This window comes from Artemia franciscana, chromosome 10 (assembly GCF_032884065.1).
Source record: "Artemia franciscana chromosome 10, ASM3288406v1, whole genome shotgun sequence".
NCBI lineage: Eukaryota > Metazoa > Arthropoda > Branchiopoda > Anostraca > Artemiidae > Artemia > Artemia franciscana.
Genome location: NC_088872.1, coordinates 30,478,032 through 30,503,368, shown reverse-complemented (window position 1 = coordinate 30,503,368; position 25,337 = coordinate 30,478,032). Strand labels below are relative to the sequence as shown.

Here is a 25,337-nt window from a genome sequence, read left to right as displayed (position 1 = left end):
ATATTCCCTGTGTCCCGGTCGTCATTTGTATCCCGGTGTCCCGGTCTGTATATACATTCGTTTTTTAGTTTTGTTTTTCTCCTTTATTTTTTCCTTTTTTTTCTTTTTTAGCTTATTTAGATTTTTAGATTTTTTAGTTTTTTTATTAGTTTTTAGTTTTTTTTTTCTTTTTAGTTTTTTTGTCCCGGTCGTCATTTATATCCTCCTGTTTCCCCCGGTGTCCCCGTTGTAGTTGTGTCCCTGTGTCCCGGTCGTCATTTATATTCCCTGTGTCCCGGTCGTCATTTGTATCCCGGTGTACCGGTCTGTATATACATTCGTTTTTTAGTTTTGTTCTTCTCCTTTATTTTTTTCCTTTTTTTTCTTTTTTAGTTTATTTAGATTTTTAGATTTTTTAGTTTTTTTATTAGTTTTTAGTTTTTTTTTCTTTTTAGTTTTTACCTTCTTTTTAGTTTTGTTAATTTTTTTTTACTTATGTCCTGGTCGTCATTTATACTCCCTGTGTCCCGGTGCTTTGTTGATTACTAATCGAACATTCCTTTTGTCCTGGTCGCTTTCTCTTTGAGTGTCGTCATTTATTTTTTTCTTTTTTAGTTCTTTTAGTTTTTACCTTTTTTAGTTTTTTTTAGTTTTTTAGATTAAAATTTTTTTTAGTTTTTTCCTTTTTTTCTTTTTAGTTTTTTATTGGTTTTTACCTTTATGTTAGCTTATTTTTCAGTTTTTTCCTTTTTTTTTAGTTTTTTTTTATTTTTTATTTTTTTTAGTTTTTTACCTTTTTTTAGTTTTTTTAGTTTTTTTAGTTTTTTAGCTTTTTTACTTTTTTTATTAGTTTTTAGTTTTTTTGTAGTTTTTGCCTTTTTTTAGTTTTTTCAGTTTTTTTTTAGTTTTTTATTGGTTTTTACCTTTATTTTAGCTTATTTTTCAGTTTTTTCCTTTTTTTTAGTTTTTTTTAGTTTTTAGTTTTTTTAGTTTTTTACCTTTTTTTAGTTTTTTTAGTTTTTTTAGTTTTTTAGCTTTTTTATTTTTTTTATTAGTTTTTAGTTTTTTTGTAGTTTTTGCCTTTTTTTTAGTTTTTTTAGTTTTTTAGCTTTTTTATTAGTTTTTAGTTTTTTTTGTAGTTTTTGCCTTTTTTTAGTTTTTTTAGTTTTTTAGCTTTTTTATTTTTTTTATTAGTTTTTAGTTTTTTTTGTAGTTTTTGCCTTTTTTTAGTTTTTTCAGTTTTGACGTCACCTGATCCAGTTTTTTCAGGTGACGTCACCTGATCCACGATCCACAGATCCACAGACAACTTATTTTTATATATATAGATAGTTTTTTTTTTTTTTTACTTATGTCCTGGTCGTCATTTATACTCCCTGTGTCCCGGTGCTTTGTTGATTGCTAATCGAACATTCCTTTTGTCCTGGTCGCTTTCTCTTTGAGTGTCGTCATTTATTTTTTTCTTTTTTAGTTCTTTTAGTTTTTACCTTTTTTAGTTTTTTTTAGTTTTTTAGATGAAAATTTTTCTTAGTTTTTTCCTTTTTTTCTTTTTAGTTTTTTATTGGTTTTTACCTTTATTTTAGCTTATTTTTCAGTTTTTTCCTTTTTTTTAGTTTTTTTTTATTTTTTATTTTTTTTAGTTTTTTACCTTTTTTAGTTTTTTTAGTTTTTTAGTTTTTTAGCTTTTTTACTTTTTTTATTAGTTTTTAGTTTTTTTTTGTAGTTTTTGCCTTTTTTTAGTTTTTTCAGTTTTTTTTTTAGTTTTTTATTGGTTTTTACCTTTATTTTAGCTTATTTTTCAGTTTTTTCCTTTTTTTAGTTTTTTTTTAGTTTTTAGTTTTTTTAGTTTTTTACCTTTTTTTAGTTTTTTTAGTTTTTTAGCTTTTTTATTTTTTTTATTAGTTTTTAGTTTTTTTTGTAGTTTTTGCCTTTTTTTAGTTTTTTTAGTTTTTTAGCTTTTTTATTAGTTTTTAGTTTTTTTTGTAGTTTTTGCCTTTTTTTAGTTTTTTTAGTTTTTTAGCTTTTTTATTTTTTTTATTAGTTTTTAGTTTTTTTTGTAGTTTTTGCCTTTTTTTAGTTTTTTCAGTTTTGACGTCACCTGATCCAGTTTTTTCAGGTGACGTCACCTGACACATCCACAGACAGACAACTTATTTTTATATATATAGAAGATAGATATAGATATCATGTGAGTGACGTCATTTTTATTAACACATTTCAACAACATAAATACGTCATTTCCGCCTCAGGAGTGGTTGTATCGTTCTTAGTATCTGTGACGCATGCAAAATTACAGAAGAAACACAGCTAAGCATAAAATACCAAGTGTAATGAGTCTATTTACAGAAGGTGTTTTCAGCAGTTTCATAATACCTAGAGGACAAAAACGTAAATTAACAATTGCCTGAAAGTTATCGCCTGGCATTCAGGTACAACCCAGTCGATGATTATAGCTTGAGTAGATGTGTTCAAATCGGGACAATGTCTAAAATTTGTCCCTATTGCAAGGCCTTGAAATTCAATGGTGAAACAATGGGAATGTGTTGCGCCTCAGGAAAAGTTAAACTTCCTCTATTGGCTGCACCACCAGAGCCATTGAAGACTTTTCTTACTGGAACTACGTCATCTAAGCGATGCTGGATGTACTCAGTGGAATGGCAAAAACTAGGTTTGCCACACGCACATATACTAATCTGGCTACATAAAAAAATTACTTCGAACGAAATTGATGATGTGATTTCCGCTGAAATACTTGATAAAAATGTCGATAAGGGGTTACATGATATCACCACTGAGTACATCCAGCATCGCACTGACCCAAACACTTCAAGTTTTACTATGTAGTTTATCAGTGATTTCAAATTTTGCCGGAAGACACGGGCCGTAATGTCATGCCTATGAACCGCCGATTGTCCTTGAAGTAAAAGCTGCAGTATCTCGTCCCAAGATTGATTACATGTAAATGTAATAAATAAATCTGGACGACCATAGAGACGAACATACGCAATAGCATCTTGAGCATATTCATGCATATGACGGGGACTGCCAGCATATGACGAAGGTAAAATTGTTAATCTTCCAACGTTTGTGGTATTACCGTCATTTATAACTGCATCTCGCAAATGAATGTATTGTTCAGAGCGGAGCTTGGTCTGATTCAGGCGGATATATAGCAAACATTCTGATTCAATTTTAGCATACATATCAACGACAAATTGGTGAAACAATTCACGGCATTTTAAAATATAATTTCCTTCATCCTGCCGAATCATTAGTCTATAGGAATAATAATGCATTGCACTGCATTTCTTATTCATTTCTTTGTTAGTGGCTGGATTCATCAATTTAATATTAAAGTGATAGCCGTCGGCTCCATCCCAAAAAATGATAGGATATTGTAGGGCATCGTAGCATCGATGAGTTTCAGCAATTCTTAACAACTGAGCGTTTCGCTTATGAAGAATAATATCTGGAGGTAAAAACTGATCACCGACCATAACGATTGCCACTTCGTCGATAGTTGGAGCATTGTATCTACGCACATGTTGGCCAGGATGCGTTTTGTCAGCGGAAATAACAATTTTATGCGTATCAGTAGGCATCAAATCGATGGCTGTTTGGAACAGACGCACTAAATTATTATTTTCGTGGAAAAGATGTTGCAATTGGGAAACGATTGTCCTTTCAACGTTGGGAGAAATTTCGCAACGTGCATTCAATTCAGAATTTCTATCACTGATGAAGTATAATTGTAAAAATTTATGATTCTCGCCTGAGAATGGTAGAAGGGACCCTGCTCTATGATAAATTTGCCCTTTTACTTTGGAAGTAGACATAAATTGATCTGGATTTTCGATTTGGGCTCCAAACGACGTCATTTGGAAACATGAGTTGTATTTTCTGATTTGTGACAAAAAACGCTTAGATTCTGACGTAGTTCCAGTAAGAAAAGTCTTCAATGGCTCTGGTGGTGCAGCCAATAGAGGAAGTTTAACTTTTCCTGAGGCGCAACACATTCCCATTGTTTCACCATTGAATTTCAAGGCCTTGCAATAGGGACAAATTTTAGACATTGTCCCGATTTGAACACATCTACTCAAGCTATAATCATCGACTGGGTTGTACCTGAATGCCAGGCGATAACTTTCAGGTTGCTCTGATTCCTCGGCACGCTTTCTTTTCTTACTTTCTCTATCAGCAGCAAGCCTGATTTCTTGCTGTTCTTGTGATTCCTCGGCACGCTTTCTTTTCTTACTTTCTCTATCAGCAGCAAGCCTGATTTCTTGCTGTTCTTGTAATTCCTCGGCACGCCTTCTTTTTTCACTTTCTCTTTTAGCAGCAAGTCTGCTTCCGCGTTGCTCTGGTAGTTCCTCGGCACGCTTTCTGTTCTTTCTTTCTCTATCAGCCTCAAGCCTGTTTCCTTGCTGTTCTTTTGATTCCTCGGCACGCTTTCTGTTCTTTCTTTCTCTATCAGCCTCAAGCCTGTTTCCTTGCTGTTCTTTTGATTCCTCGGCACGCTTTCTGTTCTTTCTTTCTCTATCAGCCTCAAGCCTGTTTCCTTGCTGTTCTTTTGATTCCTCGGCACGCTTTCTTTTCTGACTTTCTCTATCAGCAGCAAGTTTTTTGGCATAGACTCTTTGAGCATCTTCATCGGCTTTTGCCATTGTAAGTTCATCAGTCATTTTAAACTTAAACATTAATAGATTTCTACGTGAACATATGTCTTAAATATCTTGAATGACGTCACCGTCGTAGCAAAAATGACGACAACTAACTTGATGACGTCAGTCAACACAGAAACATGACGTCACCTGACAGACAGACAGACACACAGACAACTTATTTTTATATATATAGATATATATATATATATAAACATATATATATATATATATATATATATATATATATATATATATATATATATATATATATATATATATATATATATATATATATATATATATATGGCAGTAATGTACTTGTAAATGCTTTTAATAAGGCATCAACTGACTGCATACATTGTCTTCTAGCTTTTAATTCAATCATCTTGATCAAAGATTTTACTGACGAAATATTATGAACAGGAGCTTCATTAATCAACAATTCTTCATTAATCGCTCTTTACGCTATATCTTTTAATTATTTTAAAAAGTAGAATTGTGGCAAAGAGACAAACTTTAGCGTAAAGAGCGAGGGATTGCGGAGGGGACAACCCATTTTATAGACGGAGTAATTTCTGTTCGTTTTAAGTTTTAATGTCGCTCCTTACTTTCAGCTAAAAAATTAGTTTTTTTATTTAATTTCTGAACATTTTTGAATTAATGCATGTTTGGTTTTGGCTCTCCGCACATAAATTATTAAAATGAAATTTGTATATTAATTCTTTTTTTGGCTAAATGGCTTTCTCTTAGTTTTGATCAGACGATTTTGAGAAATAAGGGGTGGGGAAGGAGGCCTAGTTGCCCTCCAATTTTTCGGTTGCTTAAAAAGGCAACTAGAACTTTTAATTTTTAACGAACGTTTTTATTAGTAAAAAATATACGTAACTTATAAATTAGCAACTTACGTAACAAACTTTCATAATCTTATATTTTTATTATGTATACGAGGGGGTTTGTATCCTCTTTAATACCTCGCTCTTTACACTAAATCTTAAGTTTTGTCCCAATTCTTTAAGAATGACCCCTGAATCAGACAGGCCGTAGAATAAATAGTTGAAATTACTAAAAATACTTTAGCATAAAGAGCGAGGTATTTATCTCCTCCTAAATACCTCGCTCTTTATGCTAAACTATTTTTAGAACCCCTCATATGCGTAATAATCTCTGTTCGTTTTAAGTTTCAATGCTACTCCTTCCTTTCATTTGAAAAAAACGTTTTCATGTTTATTTTTCATTGTTTTCTTATAGTAATGCTAGAAAATCATGAGCCCTTTTCCTTGAATTTTTCTTCCCCCATGATAGATTCCTCCAAGGAAAGATCCTCCAACATAGCCCCCTCCCCTCAGCCCCACCCCCCAAACAAAATAAAATCCCCCTGAAAACGTCTGTACACTTCCCAATAACCATTACTATATGTAAACACTGGTCAAAGTTTGTAACTTGCAGCCCCTCCCCCAGGGATTGTGGGGGAGTAAATCATCCCCAAATACATAGTTATTATGGTTTTCGACTATGTTGAACAAAATGGCTATCTCAAAATGGCTATCTCCTAGATGCCCTCCAATTTTTCTGGTCACTTAAAAAGGGCACTAGAACTTTTCATTTCCGTTAGAATGAGCCCTCTTGCGGCATTCTAGGACCTCTTGGTCGATACGATGACCCCTGGGAAAAAGAAAAAAGAAAAAAAAATAAATAAATAAAATAAACACGCACCCGTGATTTGTCTTCTGGCAAAAAATACAAAATTCTACATTTTTGTAGATAGGAACTTGAAACTTCTACAGTATGGTTCTCTGATAGGCTGAATCTGATGGTGTCAATTTTGTTAAGATTCTGCGACTTTTAGGGGGTGTTTCCCCCTATTTTCTTAATTAAGGCAAATTTTCTCAGGCTCGTAACTTTTCATGGGTAAGACTAAACTTGATGAAACTTATATAGTTAAAATCAACATTAAAATGCGATTCTTTTGATGTAGCTATTGATATCAAAATTCAATTTTTTAGAGTTTTGGTTACTATTGAGCCGGGTCGCTCCTTACTACAGTTCGTTACCACGAACTGTTTGATACAGTTTTTCAAACATGAAATACATGTTTGAACAAACAAACATGCATATATACAAGTTATTTATATATATATATATATATATATATATATATATATATATATATATATATATATATATATATATATATAAATAAGTTGTCTGTCTGTCTGTGGATCAGGTGACGTCATGTTTCTGTGTTGACTGACGTCATGAAATTAGGAATATAAATGACGACCGGGACACAGGGACACAACTACAACGGGGACGTTGGGGTGGCGCGAAGCGCCACCCCAACAGCTAGTATATATATATATATATATATATATATATATATATATATATATATATATATATACAGTTTTTTCTTTTTTTTAGTTTCTTCTTTTTATTGATTTGTTTTCTTCAATTTGTCAATGTTCATTCTAAAATTGACACTTGGAAAAATCTTTACGTGCCAAGCAAGCTAAAGCTCCAACAATCTATATATATAAAAATAAGTTGTCTGTGGATGTGTCTGTCAGGTGACGTCATGTTTGTGTGTTGACTGACGTCATGAAGTTAGTTGTCGTCATTTTTGTTATGACGGTGATGTCATTAAAGATATTTAAGACATGCGTTCACGTAGAAATCTATTAATGTTTAACTTTAAAATGACTGATGAACTTACAATGGCAACAGCCGAGGAAGATGCTCAAAGAGTCTATACCAAAAAACTTGCTGCTGATAGAGAACGTCAGAAAAGAAAGCGTCCCGAGGAATCAAAAGAACAGCAAGGAAACAGGCTTGAGGCTGATAGAGAAAGAAAAAACAGAAAGTGTGCCATTCTCAGGCGAGAATCATAAATTTTTACAATTGTACTTCATCAGTGATAGAAATTCTGAATTGAATGCATTTATGATACGATAATGCATTGTGTCGATAACAACGTTGGAGAAATTTTCTTTTTGGATGCGCTAGGAGGTACTGGTAAAGCGTTTGTGATAAAACTGATTCTGGCATCAATTCGATCAAAAAATGATATAGCGTTGGCAATCGCGTCGTCCGGAATAGCCGCAACATTGCTGCCTGGTGGAAGAACTGCTCATTCCGCTTTGAAATTGCCTCTGAATTTGCATTCTACAGAAACTCCCACGTGCAATATTTCCAAATCATCTGGGATGGGTGAAGTATTGCAGCAATGCAAACTTATTATTTGGGATGAATGCACAATGGCACACAAAAAATCGCTCGAGGCTCTGGATCAATGCTTGAAAGATTTGCGAGGGAAGTCGAAACCCTTTGGCAGCACATTAATATTGCTAGCGGGAGATTTCAGGCAAACATTACCTATAATACCTAGATCAACTCCTGCAGACGAAATGAATGCTTGCCTGAAAAATTGTAATTTATGGGCACATGTAAAAACATTAAAAATAACTACAAATATGCGTGTCCGATTGCAAAACGATGACTCTGGTCAAACATTTTCAGATCAATTGCTGGCAATTGGAAACGGAAAGCTCCCAGTAGACTCAATTTCAGGACGTCAGGGTTTCCACTACACGTGCTACAACTAAAAATAGGCGTACCAATAATACTTTTAAGAAATATCAACCCACCAAAGCTTTGCAATGGCACGCGACTTGCCGTAAAAAAAAAAACAATGGAAAACCTAATAGAGGCCACAATCTTGACAGGGCCTTTTGAGGGTGAGGCTGTTCTTATTCCTCGCATTCCCATGATTCCAACGGATCTGCCTTTTCAATTTAAAAGATTGCAATTCCTAATTCGATTAGCATTTGCAATCACCATTAACAAAGCTCAAGGTCAATCATTAGAAAAATGTGGTATAGATCTTAATACTGATTGTTTTTCCCATGGACAATTGTACGTTGCATGTTCGAGGGTCGGTAAACCTGACAATCTATTTATATGCAGCGACAATTGGACAGCAAAGAATGTTGTATATTCGCAAGTTTTACGCAGTTAATTTGTATTGTATCTATCTATCTATCTATATAAAAACGAGTTGTGTGTATGCATGTTTGTTTGTTTGTAAAAAGAGCGTTTGCATATGACGTCATTATTAGTACATACGGCTTTGTATATGCACAGACAATGGGAAAGCCAAGAATGTTGTATATTCGCAATTTTTACGTAGTTTGAAACACATATATAAATCTATCTATATTCACAGGTGGGACACAGGGACACAACTACAATGGCGCGTAACTAATATGGCACGTAACGACTTACGCGCGCGGGGGGGCTTGGGTGTGGGCGCGAAGCGCCCCACCAACTAGGTGTTGGGGTGGCGCCAAGCGCCACCCCAACAGCTAGTTTATATATATATATATATATATATTAGTGCTGTCACTTACTTGAAGTACTACTTAAGTAAAATTTTCCATTACTTGTACTTGTACTTAAGTAAAAACTCTAGGGTGTACTTATTACTTGATACTTAAGTAAGATTACGAAATACTTATTACTTAAGATACTTTTAATGTACTTGTTTTTCAAATACTTTACCTTTGACACGAAAATTGTGTGTGTGTCTGCTTTGGCAATTTACAAGACAACATCACCCTTTAGATTTAGAGTAAACTCAGATATAGCTCCATGCCCTATTTTTGGATATGAAATAAGGTATTTGTTTTTGATGAAAAAAAATGTAGTATGATTAATACTTGGTTTAATTTTTGTTTAAAAGTTATACATCAAAGAAAATTGAAATTATTTCACAGCTCACTGGTCGACTGTGAGCTAAAATCCCTTGTTTTGTGCTAAATGTTGCATACAATAGTCCATTTGGACTTATATTTCTGACATTAGTGTTTTTTTTTGCCATCTCTTCAACTGAACCAGATTTCTACCATTTCATCATCTTCAGGAAAACTACTGAAGCTATGAATCTTTGCCCATCTAAATGTAGTCTGCAATAAACAAAACTAGGGAATTCTAGCTGGATCCAATACAGTGGTATTTTGTCAAATTTGTTCCAGCAAATTCAGGTATTCAGACGAATCTGACTTCAGATTTGTCACTCCATTCATAAGTTATAGGCCCTACTAAATTAAAGGAAAACTCAACTTTCTTAAGACTGGAAACCCTCTCCCCCTCGCTCTATTTGAGATAGGGTTTGTGATACCAGAACTTGACATGATGTCTGATCTTAGGCGTCTGTGATCTAGTTTTCATTCGGATCCGTTACTCCATTTGCAAGTTATACTAAATTAAACAGAAAACTTAAATTAAACAGAAAACTTAAATTTTTCAGGATTTAAAACCCACTCCGCTTTGTTAAGTTTGAGCTAGGGTCTTTATCTCAAAACTTGATATGTGTCATGGTTTTAGGCCTCTTTGGTTCAATTTTCATTCAGATCTATCACTCCAGTCGCAAGTCACTCTGAATTAAATGAAAAACAGTTTTTAGCAGGTAAAGCCCTCTCCCCCTGTTTTATTTGAGCTAGGGTCTTCATCTTTCAACGTGATGTGTCTCATGATCCTTGGCACCAAATCTGGCCATCAAAACTTTCATCCAAATCCAACCAGCGTTTCTCCCCCTATACGTGATTACACAGACAGACGGACGGACAAATTTTGCAACTTCTTAGGTATGGAGACGACTTTCGATGAAAATTGAATAAAGATGCCTAAGAGTATGATATGCATTGAGTTCTGGGATGGAGACCCAAGCTTAGTTAGAAGTTGAGTTTTTCATTTAATTCAGTGTAACTTGCGAGAGATTGATGGATCTCAGTGAACATTGAACCAAAGGTGCCTAAGACCGTGACAGGCATCACGTTTTGAGATGAAAACCCATAGTTTTTCTATCTAGTTTTCATTCGGATCTGTTACTCCATTTGCAAGTTATACTAAATTAAACAGAAAACTTCAATTTTTCAGGAATTAAAATCCACTCCCCTTTGTTAAATTTGAGCTAGGGTCTTTATCTCAAAACTTGATATGTTTCATGGTCTTAGGCCTCTTTGGTTCAATTTTCATTCAGATCCCTTTCTCCAGTAGTAAGTTACTCTGAATTAAACGAAAAACTTTTTTTAGTAGGTAAAGCCCTCTCCCCCTGTTTTATTTGAGCTAGGGTCTTCATCTTTCAACTTGATGTGTCTCATGATTCTTGGCACCAAATCTGGCCATCAAAATTTTCATCCAAATCCAACCAGCGTTTTTCCCCCTATACGTGATTACACAGACGGGCGGACATGCAGTCAGACGGACAGACGGATTTTGCAACGTCTTAGGTAGCAATGTTGGCTAATTGGATCCAAAAAAAGAAAAACAATGGCATATCATCATCCAGGTATCATCACCTATTTGGATAGTGGAAAATGTCCATCAAGATAGGTTTTTGAGATCTGTCTGTCTGTCCGCCCGTCTGTGCAATCAAGTATAGCGGGAGAACTGCCAGTCAGATATGTATTAAAATTGAACTATTTGGATTAAAATTGAGCTTAATTAGGGCGATGGGGCTTTAAGTGTATAAAAATTTCGAGTTTTTCATTTAATTCACTGTAAATTGCATATGGAGATGAATTTCGATGAAAATTGAATAAAGATGCCTAAGAGTATGATATGCATTGAGTTCTGGGATGGAGACCCAAGCTTAGTTAAAAGTTGAGTTTTTCATTTAATTCAGTGTAACTTGTGAGAGATTGATGGATCTCATTGAAGATTGAACCAAAGGTGCCTAAGACCGTGACAGGCATCAAGTTTTGAGATGAAAACCCTAGCTCAAATAGAACGAGGGGGAGTGGGTTTTAAGTGCTGAAAAAAGTCAAGCTTTTGGTTTAATTTAGTGTAACTTGCGAATGGAGCAACGGACCCAAATGAAAGCTAGACCAAAGATGACTAGGATCAGGGCTCATATCGAGCTCTGATATCACAAGCCCTATATAAGGGGGGAGGGGCGAGAGGAGAGGGTTTCAAGTTTTAAGAAAGTCGAGTTTTTCTTCAGTTTAGTAGGGCCTATAACTACTTCGACCCATGGCTTGCCCAAAGCCTGGAAATAACTCTTTTCCAAAATAAGTCATACTGAAGCCAACCTTCAACCAAATATTCCATCCCCAGAGAACAATTACTTTGTATGTCACTTGGTATTTACCAAGTGACATACAGTGATCGCAAATTCTGTCGGTCTGTCAGTCCCGGTCTTGCTAGTTTAGGCACTTCCAGATGAGTTAGGACGATGAAATTTGGCAAGCGTATTAGGGACCAGACCAGATTAAATTTGAAATAGTTGTTTCCCCGATTCGACCATCTGGGGGGGGAGTGGGAGGACGGTTAATTTGGAAAAATTAGATCGGATCTTAATTAAATTAGATATTTAGAAGGATATCATGTCTCAGAGCTCTTACTTTAAATTCCGACCGGATTTGGTGAAATTGGAGGGGGAACCTAAAATCTTCGAAAATGCTTAGAGTGGAGGGATCGGGATGAAACTTAGTGGGAAAAATAAGCACAAGTCCTAGATACGTGATTGACATAAACAGAACGAGTTCACTCTCTTTTGGGGAGTTGGGGGGAGTGTTCATTCTGAAAAATTAGAAAAAAGAGGTATTTTCAACTTACGAAGGAGTGATCGGATCTTGAATGTCATCGGATGAAATTTCATATTTAGAAGGACCTCGTAACTCAGATCTCATGTTTTAAATCCCGGCCGGATCCAGTGTCATTGGGAGGATTGGGGGGGGGCGTAAATCTTGGAAAACGCTTAGAATGGAGTGATCAGGATGAAACTTGGTGAGAAGAATAAGCACAAGTCCTAGATATGTGATTGACATAACTGAAATGGATTCTCTCTCTTTTGGGGAGTTGGAGGGGGTGTTAATTCGAAAAAAATAAAAAAATAGAGGTATTTTTAACTTAAGAGCGGGTGACCGTTCGTGAGGTATTTTTGAATTTGATATTAAGAAGGAACTCATGTATCAGATCTCTTATTTTAAACCCCGAACAGTTCTGGTGACATTGGGGGAGAGTTGGAGGGAGAAACCGGAAATCGCGGAAAACGCTTAGAGTGGAGAGATCGGGAAGAAATTTGGTGGGTAGAATAAGCTAATGTCGTAAATACGTGATTGGTGAAACCGGACTGGATCCAATCTCTTTGGGGTAGTTAGGGGGGTCCAGTGCTTTGGCGAGTTCGGTACTTCTGGACGTGCTAGGACAATGAAAATTGGTAGGCGTGTCAGGACCTGCACAAATTGACTTGATAAAGTTGATTACCCCGATTCAACCATCTGGGGGGGGGCTGAAGGGAGAGGAAAAATTAGAAAAATTAGGTATTTTTAACTTGCGAGTGGGTGATCGGATCTTAATGAATTTTGATATTTAAAAGGCCCTTGTGTCTCAGAGCTCTTATTTTAAATGCCGACCAGCATTAAGCCTCTGATTTTTCTTTTAAATTAATCTATTGATTCTTATAATTTTGTTAGAGCTCATGCCATATGTGCTCTTGGCTCTTCCGACCTCGTCAGTAGTGCCATATGAGCTCTTACCTCTTGTTTTATACCTTTTTTCTCAGAAGATTTTCGACTTAGTCTCATGGTTTTTGCCACTTCATGGTGTGAAAACTGCCGCTAGAAATAGATAGGTTGCAACTTCTGCCGTATTGTCTTCTAGTATATTTAAATGTGTGCTTGTATCGTTCCTGCGTCCCCTTAAAAGTTCTTGTTTCTTACAGTAATATTGGTTTGTCTTCTGTTGTATATACAGACGACGTTCTTCTTTTTTCCCTGACTCGCCGTGGATTGCTTTTCAATTTTACTATTTTAACCAATGAACTATCAAAGATTGGACTGTCAGTTAATGCGTCTAAATGCGAGTTTATTTGTTTTAGTAGCCCTTATGCGGTCGCTCCGTTCGTTGCTGGGACTGCAATTCTGCCATGTTCTTCTTTAGTTAGTTAGCTTGGTCTGTGTTTCGGTCCAACACTTTCCACTATCTTTTCATCCCTAGTGAATCAAGCCGTGAAAAAACTACGCGTCGGTTCCGTAAAAATATCCCCAAACAAAAGCCGTTACAACCGCAACGATTTGTGCATGATTTATAACGCTTATTGCGCCCCTGTGCTTTTGTTTTTATCAGGCATGGCTCATCTGTTTCGTAAGAAAAATCGCAATACTCTACGTGTGGCTTATTTCAGATATTGCAAATTCCTCCTCCGGCTTCCTAGATGGCACCAAAACAAAAAAAAAACAATTGCTCGATTTGGTTTAATAGATATGCCTTCTTGGATTCGGTCTTCCAGTGATGATTTATGTAAAAAAAACTATCTACTTTATTCATGTTTACGACCCTCTGCAGCCTTTTTTCCATATTGATACTGGTTAATTAGTCCATGATATCTTTTGTCAGTTTGAATTTTTTTTTCTTGCTGTTTATCGTTTTTGCTTTTGTTTATTTATAATACTCCGTACTTTGTGTTTTTTTTATGCTTTTACGGGTAATAAATTTCATTCATTCATTCATTCTGCAGTTTGAACAGTCGTATGGAATGCGTCTGAATCAGCGGGCTTACTGCAGGCCCGTGATTTTATAATGTATGTTTGTAGGGAGTTTTACAACCATCTGAATTGACTACACAGCATGCGGCTTGCTTGAGTGAAAACCAGCCAAAGGATATAGATGCCATACATTTTCATAGCGCGTCTGAAATTTAACTTGAAAACTTGATGCAGTTTCCTTGTAAAGGTGCCGAGGGCGAGACATGTCATCAAAGTGTGAATCAAGACTTCATTTTCATACTCTTCTTTTCTTCCAGCACGCTGAGAGCCAGCGACCTTCAGCTAGTTGCCAAAAGTGTGGATTTTTGCTGCTCCTTTTATTGAGCATTGAACTAATTTCTCTTATTTAAAAAAATCTGCAACTGACTCACTATGCTCCTTACTTTTAAATTTAAGTTTTTTTTTTGTTGCTAAGGTTTTTACTTATTGAATCAGAGAATGAACTACTTTATTACCTTTTATCTGTTTTAAAGTCAATCCAAAGTTTATTTTTCTATTTTCAATATTTTTTCCACCATTCCGACATGTTTTTGCACGGGGTTATTTGAGAATAATCCCGTATTTTTTCAAACGTGGCTGATTTGACTGAACACTAATCACCAGCAGTTCAACTCTACGTGCACTATGTTAATCCTGTCATGTTATTGTCTGATCCAATCAGGAGTTTTTTGACTACAATTAATTGTTTCGAAAGTCTTTTGCTTTCAAGCCGTTGTGTTTAAAATTGGTTCAGATTATTTTTTGGACTTCGTTCGGTGTGTACCAGCCAAACAATGGAAAACAATACTTTCAATATTTTTTCCATCATTCCCACATGTTTCAGAATAACCCTGTATTTTTTCAAACATGTCAGATTTGATTGAACACTAATCGCCAGAAGTTCAACTCTACGTGCACTGGGTTAACCCTGTCAGGTGATGTCTGATCCAATCAAGGGTTTTTTGACTGCACTTAATGGTTTTGATAGTCTTTTCCTTTCAAGTCGTTGTGTTGAAAATTGGTTAAGATTATTTTCTTGGACTTCATTGGGTGTGTACCAGCCGAACAAGGGAAACGGTTGAAAACGATAAAACGGAAATTCTGTTTCTTGATTAAGATTTACAAGAGAGGAATGACAGGGGACATTTTATAGGCAAGGGAAGGGGCTAAGAAGCCTTCAGAATGGCTTTAAAAATAGGTAGCATGGGCTTTATATCAGAAATATAATCTTCGGTAATCTGTCATCCTTCATCCCTAAAACGTGGCCTAGCCATCTCAACCTTTCTTTCATTATAGCCCCAGAAAGCGGGATTGAACCACACTTTTCGTACAACCTACTGTTTGAAATACGGTCAGTCATCCGGGTACCCAGAACAATCCGTAGGCAATTTCTCTGGAAAACATCTAGTAAATTTTCATCTGCTTTTCGGAGTGCCTATGCTTCAGAGCCATATTTGACCACTGTCATCACTGTAGCTTCCAATATTCTAATCTTGGTTTGTAGACTTATCTTTCTATTCTTCCAAACTTTTTTTAACTGTGAAAAAACACCCTGAGCTTTAGCTATTCTACTTTTAACATTTTCACTGCTCCCACCATCTTTACTAATAATACTACCAAGGTAACTGAAGCTCCCAACCTGATCAGTGTTTTCGTTACCTAATGTCACCTGTTCATCTTCACTTATTCCTAGCCTTAGTGACTTAGTCTTCTTAACATTAATTTTCAAGCCTATTTTAGCACCCTGAACTCGTAAAACCTCTAAAAATTCATTCATTTTGCTCACACTTTCATCTAATATGCTTAAATCATCAGCATAATCTAAGTCCAGGAGCGTTCTTCCTCCCCATTTGATTCCATGGTCTCCAATTGCCTTTCCTGTGCTCCTTAAGACGAAGTCCATCAAAATGATCCATATAAAGGGGGATAGAACACAACCCTGCTTAGCTCCTGATTTAATACAAAACCAGTTGCTAACCTCATTTCCTACCTTAACCGCAGCAGTATTATTCTCGTACATAGCGCAAATCACTTTAATGTATTTTTTTGGTATACCGTATAACGATAAGACCTTTGTTAACGCTGTTCTAACAACAGAATCGAAAGCTTGCTCATAATCGATAAAACTAAGGACCAAAGGTGTTTGTCATCGAAGGGACTTCTCAATTATTAACCTAAGAGTGAAAACATGGTCGACACATCCTCTACCTTTTCTAAAACCGCATTGTTCTTCCCTTAAAACTTAATCTACAGCATGTCTCAGTCTAAAAAGTAACATATTACTCAGTAATTTGCTACCTACAGAGACCAGACTAATGCCTCGATAATTACGACACTCACTCTTGTCAACTTTCTTATACAGTGGTTTAATTAAGGTTTTCCTAAAATCATTGGGTACTTCCCCTTTTTCAAAAATCATGTTCATAATCTTCAGTAGCTTATTCCTAACCTCAGAGCCACCATATTTAAGAAACTCATTAATCATACTATGTCGCTAATTCTTCCTCATTAAACCAATCTTCCTTCACATCCAAGGCATCACAAACTTTTTCATTTTCATCTATATCTTTTCCTGCAACTGTATCTCGGTTTAGCACATTCTCAAAATGTTCCACCCATCTTTCTTTAACTTTTTCCTTATCACTAATTATGGCCCCATTTCTATCTTTAACTGGGACTAGTCCGGATTGGCTCCCTTTCAATTTATTAACATGTCAGGATAATATTTTACTACTATGCCGTCTAGCCGCATCTTCCAGATCCTCAGCAATTTTATCCATCGCCTCCACTTCACATCTCCTTAGTTCATATTTTAATGCTTTCTCCACTTTCTTTACATTCCTTTTTTTTCATATGACCTATCACTCAGATAATTCTTATACAAACCCCTTCTACTCTCTATTAAACTTAAAGCTTTTTCACTAATATTCCTAGTTGCAGTCTTAGCACTATTCCCTAGGACACCATCAGCAACTTCACAAATTGTTTTTCTGAAATTATTCCATCCATCTTCCACATTGTAAATTTTAAACCGTCAAGTTTAGTACTCAACTGTTCCTGGAATTTTTTTCTCAAATTTTCATCCTGAAGTCTACCAACATCATAACTTTCAGGGAGGGAGTTACCCTTCCGAAATTTCAGCTTTAAATTAACCTTAGACACTATTAGATGGTGATCTTTACTTTTAACATCAATAACGGCACTCCTATACACCCTAGTATCTTGTATTGATCCTGCTAGTCTTCTGTTTACAATAACATAATCAATAAGGTTTGCTGTCTTACCATCACGTGAATACCATGTCAACTTATGGGCCATTTTGTGACCAAACACCGTATTGGTTATAACTAGGTTGTTATACCTACAAAATTGCAAAAGCCTATAGCCATTACTGTTTTCTTTTCCTACCCCAAATTTACCTAGGCTAGGATACCATCTATCCCTATTTCTACCAACCTGGGCATTAAAATCTCCTAGCAAAAACACCATATTTCTACCTGGTACCCTGTCTATTTGCTCCTGCAACTGTAAGTAAAATTCATCTGAGTCACTAGTATCTCCATCAGTTGGTTCAATGGGGCATATACTACTATAACTGATACCCTAAACTTTTTAGTCATAAAATGAGCAATTAGTATTCTATTATTAATACCTTCCCAGCCTAAAGAAGACTTAGCAGCTTCCTTGTTCGTCATGAGCCCCACTCCCTGTCTATGTACCCCATCCTTCCTGCCTGAGTAAACAAATTCTATGTCACCTAATTTCATGCTTCCTACCCCTGGGATACGAGTTTCTGAAACTCCTAGTAAATCCAGTTCAAACCGTCTGAATTCGTCAGTCAAAATGTCGGTGCGATGGTCATTTTTTAACGTCGTAACATTCCAAGTACCAATTTTCATGTTCTTTAAATCTTTGAAATTTTTTTGGCCTCAAGAAAAGCAGTGATCCCGGATACCAGTGCAGGATGGGGACCAACATATCTTCTCAAGTCTACACCGAAGCGCTTAAGCCGGCTTAGAACCGGACAGCAAGAAGTCCCTGGGACCTCCAGTAAGTGGGAGGCTTTGTGCAATCCTGGGCCCATCTTGGTCACAACATGGTTTTCAGCACTTGGCGATGCTCTTCTATCAACAAGAGTCGAAATCCTGCACAGACAGTCCCAAGCCTATTACCTCCGACTCATTATATATTCATGCCTAAAAATATTATGCTACTACGGGGAGGCAGCCCATAGTAGATAAATTAGCTAGGAAGAGGTTTTTCAGCCCGAAAACGCCCATCAAAACAAACCAAGCCCAGAAAATTATCCAATAATCAGAATCCCGTACGAGTGCTGTGTTGTTTACTAGGCTATAATTTCCTCGAGGGGCGCCACTCCTCAAGTGGGAAAAATTGACCGCAAGCTTCCCAGTCTTGCAGGTACCCCGAAAGGGTCGAGGCAGCCCTTTACAGAGGCCGCTGTCCATAAATCTGGATCTTACGCCCTTCCGCAGTTGTCCTCCTATAGAGGATCCTCCCACGATGGTGTTCTGCTTCACCATGCAATTTAACCCATTACTGGGAGGTTTGTAACTCATCTGACGTGTGAACACGGCAGTTGGCCCTGCTGAGTGTACATTTGAGGGGCCTTCTTCCTCCTCCACCTGTAATTATAACTCCCAGGGGAGGGTTTCCCAGTTTCTATTATGGGCCCCACTGGGACTAGGTCCTACTTGGTCTAAGCCTCCTATGGAGCTACTCTACCTATCTGTAGGGCATTCCCCTATCTGTGGTCCTCCACCAAAACCTAGCATGATTATCTAATAATTAACTAACTAATGCAACTAATAAATAGTTGCAGTAAATTGCAACTTTACTTTAATTTGGACTATAAAGTAAAGGACAAAAATAACATATACAAGCTCTGTTGTCCTCTGCTAAAACCTAGCATGCAAACTAATAATTAACTAATAAATAGCCCATTTGGCCTGATAGCAACACCTGACAAGCTACGCCTTATAGAAAACACCTTTGAGAATTTAAATTAAGAAGGAAACTTATTAGAAACCCTGCTAGCACTGCAAAAGTAGACCTAAGTAGCCAATTTAGCCTGTGTGAAACATCTCACAAGCCAAGACCCTATAGAAAACACCTTTGAGAATTTAAAGTGCCGAAACCCTATAGGCAAGTGTGTATTCTCCTGATGAGCCCTTGTTTTGGGTTGTTGTCTCTGGATTATTTGTCTTCTTTTTTTTTATGTGTTTGTGCTGTTGCACTGGTGATTTCTCTTTTCATATATATATATATATATATATATATATATATATATATATATATATATATATATATATATATATATATATATATACATATATACATTATATATGTATATAATATATATATATATATATATATATATATATATATATATATATATATATATTTATATATATATATATATATATATATAGAATAAATACTTGAAGTAATACTTAAGTACAATTTTGGCAAGTACTTATTACTTGATATTTAAGTAAAAAAAACAATGAGTACTTAATACTTGATACTTAAGTAAAAATTTGGAGTACTTGTTGCAGCACTGATATATATATATATATATATATATATATATATATATATATATATATATATATATATATATATATATATATATATATATATGACTGCCTGTCCATGGATTATTCTTTATGGTTGATTGTGTATGGCTATGCTGTTTGACCTATGTGATTATATGGATGAGTAGGGTTAAGGCCTCATTCAAGTGCTGGTCTATAGTAATCACTAATTTAGGAAAACAGTCTTCCTTTTCTCCTTTTTTTTTTTTTTTTTTTTTAATGTGATTGTGCTGTTGCATTGGTGATTTCTCTTTTCAGGTATATATTTATATATATATATATATATATATATATATATATATATATATATATATATATATATATATATATATATATATATATATATATATATATATATATATATATATATATATATATATAGTTTTTATGGCACTTGGTATAACTAAGTGACATATAGCAATCGCCAATTCTGTCGGTCTGTCGGTCCCGGTTTTGCTACTTTAGGCACTTCCAGGTAAGCTAGGACGATGAAATTTGGCAGGCGTATCAGGGACGGGACCAGGGGAGGGATGTTTTCCCAATTTGACCATCTGGGGGAGGGGAGTGGGGGCCGGTTAATTCGAAAAAAAATAGAAAAATTGAAGTATTTTTAACTTACGAACTGTTGATCAGATTTTAATGAAATTTGATGTTTGGAAGGATATCGTGTCTCAGAGCTGTTATTTGAAATCCCGACCGGATCTGGTGACATTGGGGGGGGGTATGGGAGTTGGAAACCTTAAATCTTGGAAAACACTTAGAGTGGAGGGATCGGGATGAAACTTGGTGGGAAAAATAAGTACAAGTCCTAGATACATGATTGACATAACCGGAACGGATCCGCTCTCTTTGGGGTGGTTGGGGGGGGGGGTAATTCTGAAAAAATAAAAATGAGGTGTTTTTAACTTACGAGCGGGTGATCGCATCTCAATGAAATTTGATATTTAGAAGGATATCATGTCTCAGAGCTCTTATTTCAAACCCGACCGGATCTTTTGACATTGGGGGGGGGGGGGTTGGAGGGGGAAACCTAAAACTCGGAAAACACTTAGAGTGGAGGGATCGGGATGAAACTTGGTGGGAAAAATAAGCACAAGTCCTAGATACATGATTGACATAACCAGAACGGATCCGCTCTCATTGGGGTAGTTGGGCGAGGGGTTAATTCTGAAAAATTAGAAAAAATGAGGTATTTTTAACTTACGAACGGGTGATCGGATCTCAATGAAATTTAATATTTACAAGGATATCGTGTCTCAAAGCTCTTATTTAAAATCCTGACGGGATCAGGTGACATTGGGGGAAGTTTGGGGTGGGGAACCTAAAATCATGGAAAACGCTTAGATTGGAGGGATCGGGTGGGAAAAATAAGATCAGAAGTCTTACATACGTGATTTACATAATTGGAACGGATCCGCTCTATTGGAGGGGGGGCTAATTCTGAAAAATAAGAAAAAATGACATATTTTTAACTTACGAAGGAGTGATCGGATCTTCATGAAACTTCATATTTAGAAGGACCTCGTAACTCAGATCTCTTATTTTAAATCTCAACCGGATCAAGCGTAATTGGGGGGGGGGCATTTGGGGGGATCGGAAATCTTAGAAAATACTTAAAGCGGTGAGATCAGGATAAAACTGGATGGGAAGAATAGAAACCTGTCTAAGATACGTGACTGACATAACTGGACCGGATCTGCTCTCTTTGGTGGAATTGGGGGGGGGGGGGGGTAATTTTGAAAACCTGAATTCTTGGAAAACGTGGAAATTGGGGTATTTTTATTTTACGAATAGATGATCGGATCTTAATGAAATTTGATTTTTAGAAGGAATTTATGTCTCAGAGCTCTTATTTCAAATCCCAACCAGATCTGTTGACATTGGGGGGGAGTTGGAGGGTGAAATCTTGGAAAAAAACTCCGATCATCTATTTGTAAGATAAAAAAAACAACAATTTTCACGTTTTCCAAGAATTCCGGTTTCCCCCTCCAACTCCCCCCAATGTCACAGGATCTGGTAGGAATTTAAAATTAGAACTTTAAAGCACAAGATCCTTCTAAATATCAAATTTCATTAAGATCTGGTCACCCTTTCGTAAGTTACAAATACCACAATTTTCAAAATTACCCCCCCCCCCCCTAATTCCACCAAAGAGAGCAGATCCGGTCCGGTTATGTCAGTCACGTATCTTAGACAGGTTTCTATTCTTCCCTTCCAGTTTTATCCTGATCTCACCGCTTTAACTTTTTCAGTCACTAATTATTTTCCTTCGATGGAAAATTCTAAAAACCAGACTGCGTGACACCTTGGGGTTTTTTTTTAGATTTTTTGGAGGAACCTTTCTATGTTTTCTAGCGTGTACTCAGTTGAGGACAGTGTGATCAACTTCGTAGTTTTTCATCAGATATAGTGAGTTTATTGAGAAGTTATAAAAAAATACTAAGCACAGACAAATTTCACTTTTTAATGTGGAACTCTTTGAAGCAGTTCCTGTCCTCTTCTAGACACAATGGAACATTGCATTTCAAACACATAGTGCGAGTTTTCAACACGCATGGTGAGTTTTTACACCTACTCTGGCCCTTTACTTTTTGAGGCCAATGAGAGAATGCATCATTTTTCAATGCTGAGCACGGACGCTGAAACTTCATCTTTCTTTTGCGAGATGCTGATTCGTCTACATTTTCATGTTCGTCCTCCTCACTAGAGGTGAGAGACCTTTGGCGACCCCTTCTTCTGGGGGTCATGCCTTCAGCAGACGTAAGCGCCTCTGCTATTTCCATGCGGAAGGAGAGCAAGTCCATCGAGCGTTCTGCTTTGGCCTTCCGATCAGCTACATATTCTAGCCATGAATTGCAGATGGATAGGTCGACCATGTGGAAGATCAGTCTGATGGTCCATTTCTTAGATCTAATGAATATTCGGTAATATGATAGCATTTGATCCATCTTGTCCGCTCCACCCATATACTGGTTATACAGGGATACAACTTGGGGCTGGTCAACCTGCAAGTAGGCTTTTGTTTGTTTACACCATCTGCGTACCTTGTTCACTGCTCCACTTCCAATCAAATTCGATGCAAGGATAACTGATCTGTTGTCCATCCATTTCACCAAGCAGGTATCTCCACTACTAGCCACTACTTCACAGAATGATCCCCTTCCTCTCTTTTTCATGTCAGAATCAGTTTTCAGCCTAGCTCCCTGAAGCCTGTTGCTTCGTATAGTGCCTGTTCCGTAGAGGCCCATCTCACTTAGTCTTTCCAGCAAAGCCAAAGACGTAAAGAAATTGTCGAAATAAAGTTTAGTAAATTCCACAAGCTGAAGTCGTCCAGCAAGATTCAAAACCATACCCGCTCCGAGGCCAAAGCTTTTGTACTCTTCAGCCATGTTCGTCTTTTTGCCCTGATAAATTTCAAAAGAGAGTACTCTTCCATCCGCATTACACAGCACGAAGATTTTGATGCCCCATGGGCAAGGTTTTCCCCGAATATACTGTTTGATATCAAGGTTTCCAGTAAAAGGGACCATCTGCTCGTCACAGGAGAGGTGCTCAGACGGAGAAATAGTCTGCGTTTTCTTCTGCACAATATCAATAATAGGTCGCACTTTCCAAATACGATCCAAGTTATCAGGGTCTTTGGAAGTATTATCAACCAAGTGAACGAAGGACCGAAGGCGGGAAAATCTGTTGAAGTTCATCGTATCAGCGATGAGTGGGATGCGCGTTCGTGTACCCCAGTACATCCGATATCGTGGGAGATTGAAAACCCCCATGGCAACGTGAATCCCAAAAAACTTCTTCACTTCGACTGCGTTAGTATCAATGGATTTTCCAGTCTTCTGGACGGAGTACAGGTTGGTTTGGTTCGCAGTGATTTTAAAAAAATATTCTGTTAGATATTCCGCAAAATAGTTTATAGGTTCATCATGAGCTGGTACAGGTAGACTTGGGGCTGTGCTTTTATAAGCTTTATCAAATTTTTTCTTCTTCCAAACCTTGGTTCTGCCCTTCATCGGTGGAGGCTTTACATCAACTTCCTCGCCTTCAGTTGATGCACTTTCACTGGAACTCACTGCTGCCGTTCCTGCATTGGGTCGAGGGTCGTAATCGTCCTGCTCCTCGTCGCTATCCAGAAGGTCTGTATCGGAGATGTCACTGTCAATTTGATCAAAAATGTTCAAAATTTGCTGCTGGTTGACGCGCAAACGCCTTGGACGCTGCGAAGGACCTGAAAAAAATAGTTGTAAAACTGCACTCATTGCCCTGTTCGTCAATATTAGGATAAAGAAAACGGTGTAGAAGTGATAATAAAACATTTCTAGATACGACTTTCTTTAGCTGTTTATTTTATCTTTATTATCTTTAGCTGTTTCTTACACTATACAGATGCATCCTTTTGACCATATAGATGCACATCCTGACTTTTTATTTAATTAATTTATTTTTAACCCATATTGTTTACAAAAATGACACTTCGAAAGCTTCGATAATACACTTAGTAGTTCCTAAGATATACAGTAAGTTCCTAAGTCTATTTCGGAAAACATAGATGTAAATAGTGTATTTTGATCTAGTTTAACATACTGCTGAACATTCCTTGGAAATTTCAAACTAACAACCCACCCTTAGCCATTCCTGGGATATTGCAGATGCACCTTTTGGTAAACCTGGATGAACATCTAAATTAACCTCATCCATAGCATGCCCTAAAAGTTTTACCTTAATGCTCTCAGCCTTTTCATACTTTCAGGTTCAAACAGGCCCTTTGTCCCACTAATGACACCTTAAATGTAAACAATGGTCGACTTGCACAATTAATATCCCTTGTCAGAGGGGCATGACACCCCTAGGTCCATAGTTACTGGGCTTTTCAACTATGCTAAGAAAAAATGGCTTGGGAGTGGCTGGTTGTCCTCTAATAACTCTCAATTCCTAATCAGGATACTTGAAATTCCAATCAAATTGGTCCCCTCTTAAGTTTTTAAGACCACTCGTACCATTCGAATTGGTCTGGGGAAAACAAAAAAGAAGGAAATGCGCTGCCTATGAATTATATTTTTCATATTTTGAAGTATATATTTCAAATTGTGTGTGTTTAACAACCAAAATTAAATATTTTTTCATCAGCCTGGTGAAAGTTTAAAAAGAATTTTAACAGAAAAATAACTGAATCTCAGGACCAAACGAGTCTTATAGTTCTATGAACGACAATCAAAGTTCTTCTTAAGGAAACAACCTAGGAAAATCATCTAGAACCCAACTTCAAATTTACAAATTTACAACCCAACTTAGCATTTACAACCCCAACAAATTACAACCCTTATTTACAACCCAACTTAGTCAAAGAAATGTACAAATTACAGCTTTTACGTTTTCCCTCTCCTTCCGAGAATTTTTCAAATAGATTTACCACGTGTAAATATAGTGTTTTTCCAGTGTTCACGCAGTTAGTCTATTTTTGGCCACTAGATGTCTTTACTTATCTTGTCTAAGTATTAGTTGTTAGATATGGCCTTAGATTCATCCATATTCTTACACATAGACTGGAGTCT

General features: G+C 36.5%; 1 protein-coding gene across 5 annotated transcripts in view; it reads left to right on the top strand.

Moving 5' to 3' along the window:
* The window catches only part of LOC136032055 (transcription factor IIIA-like), a 79,994-nt gene that overhangs the window by 53,632 nt on the left and 1,025 nt on the right, over window positions 1–25,337 (top strand). The gene's annotated exons all lie outside the window — the stretch shown is intronic.